This window comes from Manis javanica, chromosome 4 (assembly GCF_040802235.1).
Source record: "Manis javanica isolate MJ-LG chromosome 4, MJ_LKY, whole genome shotgun sequence".
Classification (NCBI taxonomy): Eukaryota; Metazoa; Chordata; class Mammalia; order Pholidota; family Manidae; genus Manis; species Manis javanica.
This window is the reverse complement of record NC_133159.1, coordinates 106,455,787-106,471,801: the sequence shown is the minus strand read 5'-3', so window position 1 is coordinate 106,471,801 and position 16,015 is coordinate 106,455,787. Positions and strand designations below refer to the sequence as shown.

Below are 16,015 nucleotides of genomic sequence, written 5' to 3'. Positions count from 1 at the left end.
AAAGGGCCACTGGGGGTCTGATTACCCAACCACCCGAAGGGGAGGCTGGACGAACAACCCCCATCCTAAGCCCGCCATAGTGGGGCTGGCAGAAGAAGATTGATGGAGCCCGGGGGCTTCTCACCCAACCATTTCCATCACCAAACAGGAGCCCAGGGTTACTCTAACAGTAGACGGTCACCCCATCTCCTTCCTCCTAGATACAGGAGCCACCTTTTCAGTCTTGTGAGAATACCGGGGCCCTACCACGCCAGCCATTACTCCTATAGTCAGAGTAGGAGGTAAACAGATTTTCCCATTAAACCCCCCACCCACCCTTTTATGCACAATCCAAGACAATCCCATACCTTTCTCCCACTCCTTCCTGGTTATGCCCCAGTGTCCCATCCCTTTACTAGGACGAGACATCCATTCCCTCCTCCACGTTTCCATAACTATATCCACTCCCACAGCCCCCAGTACTCCCTTTCTGATGGCCCTCATAGCCAACGACCCCCCTCTACCCAATGAAAGCTCCGGTTCTGCCCTCATACACCCTGTAAATCCCAAAGTTTGGGACATTATAAGCCCCTCCATGGCCCTATGTCCCCCTGCCTCTATCAAATTATGTGACCCCTCTCAGTATATCTGTCAGGCCCAATACCCCCTAACCACTTCAGCCCTCATAGGCCTCCAACCCATTATTCAAGCAGACCCACTCACTCCCCATTTAATACCCCCATATTAGCTGTTAAAAAAACCAACGGATCTTTCCGCCTTGTCCAAGACCTTCGCCTCATCAACATAGCCATTGTCCCTATCCATCCCTTAGTTCCAAATCCATACAGCCTCAGCATCCCACTTCTCAGTCCTAGATCTCAAAGACATACCCCCATATTAGCTGTTAAAAAAACCAATGGATCTTGCCGCCTTGTCCAAGACCTTTGCCTCATCAACATAGTCATTGTCCCTATCCATCCCTTAGTTCCAAATCCATACAGCCTCAGCATCCCACTTCTCAGTCCTAGATCTCAAAGACCCATTTTTCTATCCCTCTAGACCCCTGCTCCCAAGATTTTTTCATCTTCACCTGGACGGACCCATACACAAGACATTCTAAACAACTCACTTGGTCAGTTTTGCCACAAAGCTTCCGAGATAGTCCCCATATTTTTAGACAGGTCCTAGCTCAGGACCTCAAACAGTTTCATCATGATCACTCCAAGTCCACCTTATAATACATAGACAATCTTCTACTCTGCAGTCTCTCGTGGGAACAGTCTCAACTTGACACTGCCTCCATACTTAACTTTCTAGCTTCCAGAAGTTACCGAGTATCCCCCGTCAAAGCTCAAATCTCTTCCCCTCCTATCACTTACCTCAGATTCCTTCTATCTCAACAAAGAAAGTCCATTACCTTAGACAGAAAATGGCTCCTCTCTGACCTGCCCATTCCCAAAACCAAGACAAAAATCCTTTCCTTTCTAGGCCCTTTCTAAGCCTAGCTAGATATTTTAGAACGTAGATCTCTAACTTCTCCCTGCACCCTGTTGGCAAGACCCCTATACAACCTCAGCAAGAGCCCCCCTAAAAAACCATTATCCTCCTCACCCCGACACTCCTTCATTAAGCTCTGTCAAGCCCTTGTGGAAGCCCCAGCTCTCCATCATCCTGATTTGTCGACGCCCTTTCATTATACATTCATGAGAGGTCCAGTCAACCTCTAAGAGTCCTAGGCCAATATTATGGCCCATCCTTTGCCCCCCAGTAGCTTATCTCTCCAAGCAATTAGACCCCACAGTTCGGGGATGAGCCCCCTGCCTACGAGCATTAGCCGCTAGACAGCTCTTGCAGGAAGAAGCTCATAAACTGACATTCAGGGCGCACCTTACCATTCTGTCCCCACATCACCTAAAAGATCTCTTAACCTACAAAAGTTTACAGACTCTCCCTCCCTCCAGACTCCTCACCTTACTGTCCTCTTTCCTCCAAAATCCCGTTCACCCCCTTTGCCATCCATACCCGAATCATGACTTTTTCCTCCTTTACTGCTCTCTCGCCTTTTTTTCCTCATTCCTATTGTCTTCCCCACCACCCCAGCCTCCTTTGTATGGCGATTCAAAGTCAGAGAGACTTACACACAGCATCAAACAAAAGTTACTGCCCTCATTGCCACACCAGACTGCCCTCTGAAAAGCTGCTCTGAGCCTTTATACCTCCACTTTCCTCCCTCCACCGAAGTGTTCACTAGCAGCTACCCTTATTCTCCCTACCTCTGCTTCCTCTATGACCAAAAACAAGCCTATTGCAGGCGATGGCCAGATACCTACGGGAGATGTCCCTACTAGTCTTGCACCATTCACTACATAGGTAACTTCCAGTACCCACAGTATTACTCCTCCAACCGTTTCATGAAATATCCCAACAGCTCATTCTCCTTATCAATCCCAGATCCCTGGGACTCTCGATGGGCTGCCAGAGTCACAGCCTCAGTTTACTACGGGGAGTCCTCGACCCCCCACAGTACCCTTCATATCTCTCGAAAGTATGTTCCCTCTCATTCCCAGATCTCTCAAGTTGCATCAGATAATAGACATTCCGAAAAAGTCATTATCCAAACTCTTGATAGCGCCTCTTCATCTTCTTATCCCCACCCCTCTTCCCATTTCTCCTACTCTTCATTACAGCTCATTCAGGACACCACCATCTTTCTCAACCACACCCTTAACACAGCCAATTGTTTCTTGTGCGCATCACTACAGCGCCCACTGCTGGCCGCCGTGCCCCTTAATATTTCCAACTACTCCTTCCATGCAGAAAGACAACCCCTCTGCCCCCTGGCAGACATACCCCTATGGGAACCAGAATACGCAGATAATCTCACCATCCACCACTGTGTAGGCCCAACTCCACCTCCCTCCAGCGCACTTCACTGCCTCTCTATCTACACCCCTACCTCCAGCTCTAAGACTTTTACGCAACCGGGACACTTCTTTTAGTGTAATAGCAGTCTTTTCAACTCACTGCCTCTCAACTCCGATACACCCTGCATTCTCGTCACCCTAATCCCACAATTAACACTTTACAGCATGGCAGAATTTCTTGAGCTCCAACCTCCCTTGCCCTCGCACACAAAAAGAGCTGCTTTCCTTCCCATCATGGTCAGTAGCTCTTTGATCACCTCAGCCATTGGGGCAGGGTTTTCGGGAGAAGCCTTGGGTCACTCTCTATAGGCAGTTAGAGATCTCAACGCCAAACTTGAGAGAGCCCTGACATCCACTGCCGATTCCCTAGCCTCTCTCCAAAGACAGGTCACTTCGCTAGCTAAAGTCACCCTTCAAAACCGGCGGGCCCTAGATCTGCTTACAGCCGAGAAGGGCGGCACCTGCGTCTTCCTCTGGGAAGAGTGCTGCTATTACATCAACGAATCTGGCATTGTAGAAACTGACATTACCAAACTCACCGACCTTGCCTCCAGTCTCCACTCTGCTTCCAATTCCAACCCATTCTCGTCAATACTAACAAACCCCCTCCTCACCTGGCTCTGGCCCATTGCAGGCCCCATAATAATCATTCTTCTCGCCTGTCTCTTCTTACCCTGTATAATAAAGTTCATCAAATCCCAAGTCGGAAAAATCTCTAATCAAGCTTTCAACCAGCTTTTACTCAGGAACTACCAGCTTCTGGCCACAGAAGATCCCTCACCCTCACGTGACCTCCTCACCACACGCTGAGATGGACCCCTCTCTCCACTGGAAACTGTTCCTGGAAACAATAGCCGCAGACGCCTGGCTCCTGACACCCATATCCTCTTGGCCAACCTATGGTTACAGGGAACCTTCATTGATTTCCAAACCTGAAGAAGTCCACATCTACTCGTCCTTACTGCGGGGAGTCCTATCAACCCTTTCCTCCCAATCCTCAAGCCCTCACTCCCTTCTCCGCCCCTGTTCAGCAGGAAGCAGCCAGAGAGAAAGCAACGTCCACAAACCCATAGAGGAGAAAGGGGGGAATGAAGGGTCCCCACCAGTAAGATGGCAAACTTCCGGCTTCTCTTCGGGGTCCTCAGTTCCCGCCGGCGCCACCTGAAGCCCAATCACCTCTCGCCCCCCTCCCAATCCCAGCACCTAGCCAACAGCCAACAGCCCCGTAGAAGTGACACCTCAATCAATCATGCCCCCTCCTATATAACCCAGCACCTTTCCCTAATAAAGCTGAACTCTCCGGTGAATTGCTGCTATGTGTCGCTCCTTTCCTTTCAGTATATATTTGCAAACCTGAGGCAAAAGCCTGAGAATTTTTGTGGTAACCAAAGTTCTTAAAGTTTGCTAAGTTATATAGACATATTTTGTACTTAATGAGAAATTGTGCTATAAGGCACATTTCCAAAAATGATAAAATATGTTCATAAATGTATCAATCTGAAGAATGCTGTTGTAACAGTTTACAGTGGCCTATTTTTCAGTGTTCACTGAAGGTTAAAGTATCAAATGGTTTTAGTTCTAATGAAAACTACTTAATATAATGAGGAAAATATTTTTGTATGTTAAAGATGTGTGTTTTAATAAGAGAAAGTATAAAGAATGGAAATTCATTTTGTTGAGAGTAAAAGAAAGTTAATTGTTCTAAAGTACAGCTATTTATTTAAAGGGAGACAGACAGAGACAAAGAGAGAGAGCAGTGTGGTGCAGCAGCGTGGTGCCCTTTGTTGTGGCGGACCCGCTCAGCCTGTTGCTTTGGGGGAGAGTCAGGATATTTAGAGATAAGGCGGGATAAACCCAGTCAAACCCCAGGCAAGCCCAGGCATAATTCTCACTGGCTTTTGTGCTTGGGACCATGGGGCAAATGAAGAATAAATCACTATATTCTTACAGATATAATCATGCTATGTGAAATTAAAGCAAGTGAGTCTTAATATCGAGAACACAGCAAAATTGGACTTTTGTTTTCAGTTGGAAAGACAAAGTACTCTTTAACTGTTAGTCTGCTCTTAATATTGAAAGATTGCAAAGGGTTCTCTAATTGTTTTATTAAAACAGTTTCTTATGCTTAAAGTCTTAATGAATTGTCTAAGTATTTAAGAAAATAAGATCTTAATATTAAAAAGACTAAGCTAAGTGTTAACAACTATGTAACCTGCATTTGCTTTTAAACTTTCTTATTAAATAAAAAGTGTTATTTAATAACTATAATTCTATTTAGGCAAGTGCCTTAAAAACTTTTGACAGCTTCCCAAAACCAAAATTTAGAAGGTATTTTTACCTCTCAATTAACTCTGATATTTTCCAGAGGGTCCCTGGAACATATCAGTAGAATTTCTTCTCCTCGTCAAAGAAAATGTTTTACTAATTTGGCTTATTTACCTGATATATACTGACCTAAAAAGTGCTGTCAAAAGGAATAATGCTCGATTTTATTACTGAGTGTTTTATGTTACAGAAATATCCAAACTTCCATATATCAACTATCTTACAGTAAGTTCTCATCAAATCTTTAACCATTGTCATTTGTAAATCTTTTCTTGTTTTAATCACTGTTTAATTACTACTAAACTAGTAAAGAACTAGATTTCAGCAAATTGAGTACTAGTTGAAGGGTTCCCACCAGTAAGATGGCAAACTTCCGGCTTCTCTTTGGGGTCCTCAGTTCCCACCGGTGCCACCTGAAGCCCAATCACCTCTCGCCCCCCTCCCAATCCCAGCACCTAGCCAACAGCCAACAGCCCCGTAGAAGTGACACCTCAATCAATTCATGCCCCTTCCTATATAACCCAGCACCTTTCCCTAATAAAGCGGAACTCTCCGGTGAATTGCTGTTGTGTGTCACTCCTTTCCTTTCATTGGTGCCGAAACCCGGGAGACGGGACACCCCAACTGGGCCCCGTCTTTCCCCAACACCAGCAGCAGCTTGCCCTCGTCCTCTTTTTCCGGCGCTGGCTTATCACACTCACCACTCCTCTCTGGCCTTTAGGTAAGTTTTCCCCCCCCGGGTGGGCCACTCTTCCCCGAGATATCGCAGTGCCATTGACCGTGATCGTCCGGCAAGGCCCTGACGCTCAGGGACAAGGAGAGAATGCTCCCCGTCTCAGGCTTTCACGGCTGCGGCAGACCCTCAGGCCCCTCCTCCAAAAGCCATAAACCCCCGCCTCAGCTGAAACTTTTTAAGCAAAATCTCCCCGGGGTGGGCCACTCTTATCCGAGCTATCACAGTGCCATTGACCGTGATCGTCTGGCAAGGCTCTGATGCTCGGAGATGAGGAGGGAACGCTCCCCGCCTCAGGCCTTCACGGCTGCGGTGGACCCTCAGGCCCCTCCTCCAAAAGCCATAAACCCCAGCCTCAGGCCTTCACAGCTGCAGCAGACTCTCAGTCCCCCTCCCCTCCAACAGCCATAAACGAGGTGACTCCTTTGCGGATGAGAACGCTCCCTTTCCCGCCCCCTCCTCCTTCTGTTCTGTCCGCCGAAACCTGTTCGGTCTGCTGAAAACGCCTAGCGCTAGGTACCTCATGACTCCGGCACTCTGCCTTCTTAGGGAAGTCTGGGTGACGACCCACACTTCCCAAGAAATTCCGACTCGTATACGAGTTTCCGCAGACCACCAAGGATCATCGGGGATGCCCTTTGTCTCCTTGTGGTCTGCCTCCAGTCCAAGGATCTCCGTTCGTCTTCCACTGTTTGTCTCCTTCTCTGTCCTTTAGCCATGGGAGCCTCCTCATCCCTCCCTGAAAGTTCACCTCTTGAATGCCTGCTTAAGCATCTAGCTACCCTCTCCCTGACGCCTAATATAAAACCAAAACTTCTCCATAAATATTGCTCCCAAGATTGGCCGACATACCCCCTAGACAATAAAAACCAATGGCCCGCAGGGGGAACTCTTGATCCTAACATCACTCGCGATCTTTTTAACTACTGCCAGCGCCTGAAAAAATGGAAGGAGATTCCCTATATCGAAGCTTTCCGCCTCCTCCTCTCCCCCCCCTCCCAAGTTCTCCTAGCCTGCAAGCCGCCGCCCCCCGCAGAAGCCTCCCATTCACTCCCTTCCCCTTCTTCTCCTACAACAGCCCTTCTCCCTTCCTCCCCAACCATCTCCTCCCCCATCTCACCTCCTCCACCTTGATTCCCTGCAGATTAAGCCTGAGCCTTTCAGCCCCCCTTTAACTAGGTCCCAGGAGCCTCCTCCGTCTTTGCCCTCATCACCTGTTTCTCCCCTGTTAGGGACCGCCTTTGTCTTCTCACATGTTTGTAGAGAGAATGGGAAAGCACCTTCCCCCATGTCTGAATGCAGCATGGGAAAGCACAAGCTAGAGAACAACCCATGCAGTCCTTAGAAGTTATCTGTCCACAAAAACATATCTTGCGAAGACTCCTCACTCTGAAAGTAGGGAGACCTTGAAGATGTGTAGAAACACCGCCCCTGCTTCTAAATATGCCCTTCCCCCACTTGCAGATGTGGCAGGAATGGAGAACAAAGAACATTCTGTTTACGCATTCCATAAGCAATTAACTAGAGCCCTGCTGCAGCTCAGTTAGTAGAGCATGGGACTCTTAATTCAGAGTCATGAATTCAAGCCCAACTAGAGCAGCAGAAGTAAGCAGCTGAGCTGCTAGCTGGCGACATGTGGGTCCGATTCTATCTTTCTTTATTTTCTTTGCCCCCCTTCTGCACTTCAGGACCTGCTTGACTAGGCACGGCTAGACCGCGTCACTCCCCCACAGACTGAGCCAGAACCCTTCAGTCCCCCTCAGACTCGGTCACGAGGGCCTCCCAAAATTATCACCCCCCTCCGGGAGGTAGCAGAATCCAAAGGCATCGTGTGTGTTCACGTCCCTTTCTCCTTAAGAGATTTAGCCCAACTAGAGAAACGCCTAAGTTCCTTTTCCACTGATCCCATGACATACATCAGGGAGTTTCAATAGACCCTCCAGTCTTACAGCCTCACAAATCATGATATTTTCATGCTCCTGGCCAATACTCTCCTCCCTGAAGAGCGTAGACGAGTTTGAGACTTCACCCAAACACAGGTTACCGAAACCCACAGGACTGACCCCACTTAACCCCTGGCCCCACTGCTGTCCCCGAACAAGACCCACACTGAGATTATAACACAGTCATGAGTCTCCGCTCTCGAGATATTTTTGCCTCCTGCTTAATAGCAGGTCTGAGAAAGGCAGCTTGTAAAGTAGTCAATTTTCATAAGCTCCAAGACATAATTCAAAAGAGAGATGAAATCCCCTCCGAGTTGTTAGACTCACTCAAGCCCTATTACAGCATACCAGCCTGGACCCAGAAACACCTGAAAGAAGACATGTCCTTATGACATACTTACTAACTCAAAGCTACCCCGACATTAAAGGTAAACTCAAAAAGTTAGAACAGGGCCCCGCTATACCACAGACTGAGATCCTAACAGTGGCCTTTAACGTCTTCCATAACCGGGTGGAGGAGAAAGAACGCCGTAAGCAAAAAGCTGATCAGGCCAATTTCCAGATGTTGGCCCAGCTGATAAAACCACAACCTGGGCGCCCCTCTACAAACAAGCCCCCCCCCCCCAGGTGCTTGTTTCAAGTGTGGAAAAGAGGGACATTGGTCAAGGGCGTGCCCCTCCGCCAGATCTCCTACCACCCCATGCCCCAGATGCCACAAAAAGGGCCACTGGGGGTCTGATTGCCCAGCCACCTGAAGGGGAGGCTGGACCAACAACCCCCATCCTAATCCCGCCGTAGTGGGGCTGGCAGAAGAAGATTGATGGGGCCCGGGGGCTTCTCGCCCGACCATTTCCATCACCAAACAGGAGCCCAGGGTTACTTTAATAGTAGATGGTCGCCCCATCTCCTTCCTCCTAGACACAGGAGCCACCTTCTCAGTCTTGCGAGAATACCAGAGCCCTACCATGCCTGCCATTACTCCTATAGTCAAGGTAAGAGGTAAACAGATTTTCCCATTAACCCCCCCCCCCCTTTATGCACAATCAAAGACAATCCCATACCTTTCTCCCACTCCTTCCTGGTTATGCCCCAGTGTCCCATCGCTTTACTAAGATGAGACATCCTTTCCCTCCTCCACGTTTCCATAACTATATCCACTCCCACAGCCCCCAGTACTCCCTTTCTGATAGCCCTCATAGCCAACGACCCCACTCGACCAAATGAAAGCTCTGGTTCTGCCCTCATACACCCTGTAAATCCCCGTTTAGGACATTACAAGCCCCTCCGTACCCCTATGTCCCCCTGCCTCTATCAAATTACGTGACCCCTCTCAGTATATCTGTCAGGCCCAATACCCCCTAACCACTTCAGCCCTCATAGGCCTCCAACCCATCATTCAAGATCTCTTGAACAAAAATTACCTCAGACCCACTCACTCCACATTTAATACCCCCATATTAGCTGTTAAAAAAACCAACAGATCTTTCCGCCTTGTCCAAGACCTTCGTCTCATCAACATAGACATTGTCCCTATCCATCCCTTAGTTCCAAATCCATACAGCCTTTTATCGCAGATCCCTGCCTCAGCTTCCCACTTCTCAGTCCTAGATCTCAAGGACCCATTTTTCTATTCCTCTAAGCCCCTGCTCGCAAGATTTTTTCATCTTCACCTAGACGGACCCATACACAAGACATTCTGAACAACTCACTTGGACAGTTTTGCCACAAAGCTTCCGAGATAGTCCCCATATTTTTAGACAGGTCCTAGCTCAGGACCTCAAACATTTTCATCATGATCACTCCAAGTCCACCTTATTATAATACATAGACAACCTTCTACTCTGCAGTCTCTCGTGGGAACAGTCTCAACTTGACACTGCCTCCCTACTTAACCTTCTAGCTTCCAGAAGTTACCGAGTATCCCCCGTCAAAGCTCAAATCTCTTCCCCTCCTGTCACTTACCTCAGATTCCTTCTATCTCAACAAAGAAAGTCCATTACCTTAGACAGAAAATGGCTCCTCTCTGACCTGCCCATTCCCAAAACCAAGACAGAAATCTTTTCCTTTCTAAGCCTGGCTAGATATTTTAGAGCGTAGATCCCTAACTTCTCCCTGCTCCCTGTTGGCAAGACCCCTATACGACCTCAGCAAGAGCCCCCCTAAAAAACCATTATCCTCCTCACCCTGACACTCCTTCATTAAGCTCTGTCAAGCCCTTGTGGAAGCCCCAGCTCTCCATCTTCCTGATTTGTTGAAGCCCTTCTCATTATACATCCATGAGAGGTCCAGTCAAGCTCTAAGAGTCCTAGGCCAATATTATGGCCCATCCTTTGCCCCCCAGTAGCTTATCTCTCCAAGCAATTAGACCCCACATTTCGGGGATGAGCCCCCTGCCTACAAGCATTAGCCGCTAGACAGCTCTTGCAGAAAGAAGCTCATAAACTGACATTCAGGGCGCCCCTTACCGTTCTGTCCCCACATCACCTAAAAGATCTCTTAACCTACAAAAGTTTACAGACTCTCCCTCCCTCCAGACTCCTGACCTTACTCTCCTCTTTCCTCCAAAATCCCGTTCACCCCCTTTGCCGTCCATACCCGAATCATAACTTTTTCCTCCTTTACTGCTCTCTCGCTTTTTTTTCCTCATTCCTATTGTCTTCCCCACCACCCCAGCCTCCTTTGTATGGCGATTCAAAGTCAGAGAGACTTACACACAGCATCAAACAAAAGTTACTGCCCTCATTGCCACACCAGACTGCCCTCTGAAAAGCTGCTCTGAGCCTTTGTACCTCCACTTTCCTCCCTCCACCGAAGTGTTCACTAGCAGCTACCCTTATTCTCCCTACCTCTGCTTCCTCTATGACCAAAAACAAGCCTATTGCAGGCGATAGCCAGACACCTACAGGGGATGTCCCTACTGGTCTTGTGCAATTCACTACATGAGTAACTTCCAGTACCCACAGTATTACTCCTCCAACCATTTCATGAAATATCCCAACGGCTCATTCTCCTTATCAATCCCAGATCCCTGGGACTCTCAATGAGCTGCCAGAGTCATAGCCTCAGTTTACTATGGGGGGGGGGGGTCCTTGACCCCCCACGGTACCCTTCATATCTCTCAAAAGTATGTTCCCTCTCATTCCCAGATCTCTCAAGTTGCATCAGATAGCAGACATTCCGAAAAATTCATTATCCAAACTCTTGACGGCCTCTTCATCTTCTTATCCCCGCCCCTCTTCCCATTTCTCCTACTCTTCATTACAGCTCATTCAAGACACCACCATCTTTCTCAACCACACCCTTAACACAGCCAATTGTTTCTTGTGCGCATCACTACAGCGCCCACTGCTGGCCGCCGTGCCCCTTAATATTTCCAACTACTCCTTCCATGCAGAAGGACAACCTCTCCGCCCCCTGGCAGACATACCCCTATGGGAACCAGAATACGCAGATAATCCCACCATCCACCACTGTGTAAGCCCAACTCCACCCCCCTCCAGCGCACTTCACTGCCTCTCTATCTACACCCCTACCTCCGGCTCTAAGACTTTTACGCAACTGGGACACTTCTTTTAGTGTAATGGCAGTATTTTCAACTCAGTGCCTCTCAACTCCGATACACCCTGCATTCTCATCACCCTAATCCCACAGTTTACACTTTACAGCATGGCAGAATTCCTTGAGCTCCAACCTCCCTTGCCCTTGCGCACAAAAAGAGCTGCTTTCCTTCCCATCATGGTCAGTAGCTCTTTGATCACCTCAGCCATTGGGGCAGGGTTTTTGGGAGAAGCCTTGGGTCACTCTCTATAGGCAGTTAGAGATCTCAACGCCAAACTTGAGGGAGCCCTGACATCCACTGCCGATTCCCTAGCCTCTCTCCAAAGACAGGTCACTTCGCTAGCTAAAGTCACCCTTCAAAACCGGCGGGCCCTAGATCTGCTTACAGCCGAGAAGGGCGGCACCTGCGTCTTCCTCTGAGAAGAGTGCTGCTATTCTGGCATTGTAGAAACTAACATTACCAAACTCACCGACCTTGCCTCCAGCCTCCACTCTGCTTTCCAATTCCAACCCATTCTCGTCAATACTAACAAACCCCCTCCTCACCTGGCTCTGGCCCATTGCAGGCCCCATAATAGTCATTCTTCTTGCCTGTCTCTTCTTACCCTGTATAATAAAGTTCATCAAATCCCAAGTCAGAAAAATCTCTAATCAAGCTTTCAACCAGCTTTTTCTCAGGAACTACCAGCTTCTGGCCACAGAAGATCCCTCACCCTCACGTGACCTCCTCACCACACGCTGAGATGGACCCCCTCTCTCCACTGGAAACTGTTCCTGGAAACAATGGCCGCAGATGCCTAGCTCCTGACACCCATATCCTCTTGGCCAACCTATGGTTACAGGGAACCTTCATTAATTTCCAAACCTGAAGAAGTCCACATCTACTTATCCTTACTGTGGAAAGTCCTATCAACCCTTTCCTCCCAGTCATCAAGCCCTCACTCCCTTCTCCGCCCCTGTTCAGCAGGAAGCAGCCAGAGAGAAAGCAACGTCCACAACCCCATAGAGGAGAAAGGGGCGAATGAAGGGTTCCCACCAGTAAGATGGCAAACTTCCAGCTTCTCTTCGGGGTCCTCAGTTCCCGCCGGTGGGGCAAGGGGTTTGCTTGTGTTTTTACAGAGGATCAATGCTCGATCTGGCTGCCCAGAAAATGAATTCAGATATGATATAAAAGAGAACTTCTAACATCAACATCCTCTGGAGAAGTCATTCCAGAAGGTGACCATCAAAAAACCTCAACAAAAGTCTGCATGTCAAACACGGAAAACTGAAGCCCACTAAATAATAGTATTTTTTTTATTTCCAATAATGGCACTTATGTATGTACATACTACAGAAGAAATGTATAGACACATGATAGAGGAAAGCTTAGATAGAGTGATATTGCTGATTGGCCTGTTAGAGATGGTGATCATTATGATATTTATAAAGCAGTTTAGTCCCGAGAAGATATTGGCAGTTATACTTGTGAAAAGTTTCAAAAAAGAACTCCTTTTATATGTATGAGTAATTAGGTGTATTTAAATATATCACTCATTCCAGAAAATAATTTTTCCTCACCTAACTTGTAGTTACAACAACTCGTGAGCCAAAAGTTGCACAAGTTATCTTTTTGTGTAGCAAGAAATTCCTCTATCAGTGAACTGTTGAGGAATTTAATAGGCATAAGACTTTCTCCTATGGTGTTTACTAATATCTCAGGCATAAACATCACTCTTCCCCCTAAAGTGCTTACTCTTGATGCCCAATTAAATTTACCTATTAGTACTATTATAATTACTGTGTATGTATTAATTGTACTCATGTAGCCTCTTACTGTAATTGTGCAATCAATGTAAAATGGTCTTCTAGATATAGACTTCCAAATAGTTGGGTATTTTTGTGTGATAACAAAACATATTAAGCCCTTTCTTCACACTATCAAGGTGTTTGTGAGGTGGGATGCATTCTTCCTGCTTTAATAGACCGCCTGAATATAAGAAGCTTCTCCTAGCTCTGCCATCTGATTGTCATGAAAACTTGAAACTTTGAGATCCTGCTGCCATTGCAGTTGCAGCTGCATTCCTCCTGCCAGTTCCTAGACTTGTCATTGGAATGCAGAAAGAGATATCTAAGCTGGCCTGTGCATATAGCAAAACAACAAATTTGACTGCTTCTGTATTATCTGAACTCAACCAAGAACTAAGAGAAGTGCGAGCTGCAGTGCTTCAAAATCATGCTACTATATAGAGTATATGCTGTTAAAAGAACATGTAGGATGTAAACAATTTCCAAGAATGTGCTGTTTCAATTTGTCTGATTTTTCTCAAACTACCCAAAATCAATTAGATGATATCCCTCATATTGTCAATAAGTTTTTACAAATGCCTAAACTATCTAACTAGTTTTCTTAATTTCATTAGATATAACTAGTAATTGTAAGTCTGCCTTTGTTATGTATCTGTATTCCTATTCTGTTAATGTGTATATGCAATTTAACTAGTAGTTTGTCAAAACCTATATATATATATTCAAGTTATGTCTGTCTTTTGACATGTTCAAAGAACCCCTGAATAGTGTCTGGCATGCTGTCACACCTCTCTTAACCCTAAGCATTTTATGTCTTCTATTGCTGTTACTAGGGCCTTGTGTCCTTTGCAGCATGTGGAAACTCATCCAACAAGCCTTAAGAGACCTGCACTGTTTGAAATTGCAGACGGCCCCCCACTTGTAAATCATAAGATCTAAAGTCAAGTATGGTAGCCAGTGACGGGTAAGATATGGTTGAATGGTAAACACCAACCTAAGACAGGGAGTGGTCGACAGAGGACTATGGCCCCATGACGGGTAAGGATTTACTTCAACCATACAACCTAAGACAGGCACATACCTTGACCCAGTCTGAGTTAGGCTGGTTATTTTATTAAAGAAAAAAGGGGGAGATGTCGGGAGCCGTAGGCCATAGAAACAATGGTCTCGCCCTTTTTGCCTAGGTCTCTAATTTCTCAAGCCTGCCCCATTTACAAAAATCAATTGACCCAGTTTGCGATTAGACCGCTGGGATAGAGATTAAGCAGCTGCCGTGATAACATCTCCTCCTTAGTAAAACATTTTGTCTTTTCTCAGTAATCCCCCACCCATGATCTTTTCCAGAGAACATTCTTCAGTTAGGTATCCTAGCAACCTAGATAACCCTTGCCACTTCAGCTGGGGCTGTTTCCCCCTCCCAGCTCCTATATAATCTACCTTGTAAGAATAAACTTTGAGACCTTGATCAGACTTTCGACTTGGTCTCCTTTTTTTGTGTCTGGTTTGTCTCTCATCCAGGTTAACTTCCCCTTGAGCCCTTGTTGAACTCCCCGCTGGCCGGGGTATAAGACAATGAATTTGTCTGCTTCTGTATTATCTGAACTCAATCAAGAGCTAGGAGAAGTGCGAGTTGCGGTGCTTCAGAATCGTGCTACTACAGACTGTCTGCTGTTAAAAGACCATATGGGATGTGAACAGTTTCTATGAATGTGTTGTTTTAATTTGTCTAATTTTTCTCAAACTATTCAAAATCAATTAGACAATATTTATCATATTATTGATGTTTCCACAAACGCCTGGGTTACCTAAGTGGTTTTCTTGGTTTCACTGGATATGGCCGGTAATTGTAGGTCTGCTTTTGTTACATAAAACTGTGTTCCTGTTCTGTTAATGTGTGTACATAATTAAATTCGTGTGTTAAAACCTATACATGCTTACATTAATCTACAAGAAGTTGTGTCAAATTATCTTCTCATATTTTCTTCCTTTGCTACTTCTACAGCTTTTCTTTTTCCTTCCTAAATACAGCCTTTTACTAGAATTTGTGCCTCATAATTAAAATTCCTATGTATCATAATCCTTCCAGCTGGTAAAGATACCTCAAGACAAGTGATGGACATAGAAGCCACGGGGCATAAATCTGTAAAGAAGTAAGAAGCTAACCTTTTCAAAGAATATTGCTTCTCTCTCACTTACCAACTTCACATCACCCTGTATGGCCCCGGAAGATGGCTGGTTAGCCAGAGACAGGTAAGATTCCTCAAAGGAGGAACAACTTAAGACAGGCACAGTCACAGGGGGGCCATCAGGTGAGAAATTGGGGTTCAACAGAGGTGAGGCTTAGAACCTCACCCCCTCAGTTTTGAGAGAAATCTTCTGCACCCATGGATGTTTCATTGCCCTTGTCTAGCTCAGATCAATACCTCGTCTATAAGGCACAGACCTGACCACCTACACTGGCCTTCTTACTGCACTAACCTCTACTTTCCATCTTTATATTACATCACAAGATTTAAAAAATAGATTATCTTTTATGAAAAAGCTGTGTTAAAAAGCTTTCTATTAGAAATTAATCTTTATTACATTTACCCACTACTTCAACATTTTATTTTAAAAAATAAGGGGGAAATGTGGGATTAACATATAACCAAGTATAGAAATCAAATGACTTGATTATTTTTCCTGTAATTCCTGATAAGTGATCAGGAACAGAACAAACAAGACCAAAACAGTTTCTGTGACCTAATTGCCCTTGCTATTGTTTC

The 16,015-nt window shown here is 46.2% G+C and overlaps 1 long non-coding RNA gene across 1 annotated transcript; it reads left to right on the top strand.

Moving 5' to 3' along the window:
- Positions 1-8,242: 8,242 nt before the first annotated feature.
- On the top strand, positions 8,243-15,177 carry LOC140848965 (uncharacterized). Its single transcript, XR_012130318.1, has 2 exons — positions 8,243-8,896; positions 12,130-15,177. It is a non-coding gene; the product is annotated as an uncharacterized lncRNA (long non-coding RNA).
- The last annotated feature ends 838 nt before the right edge of the window (positions 15,178-16,015 follow it).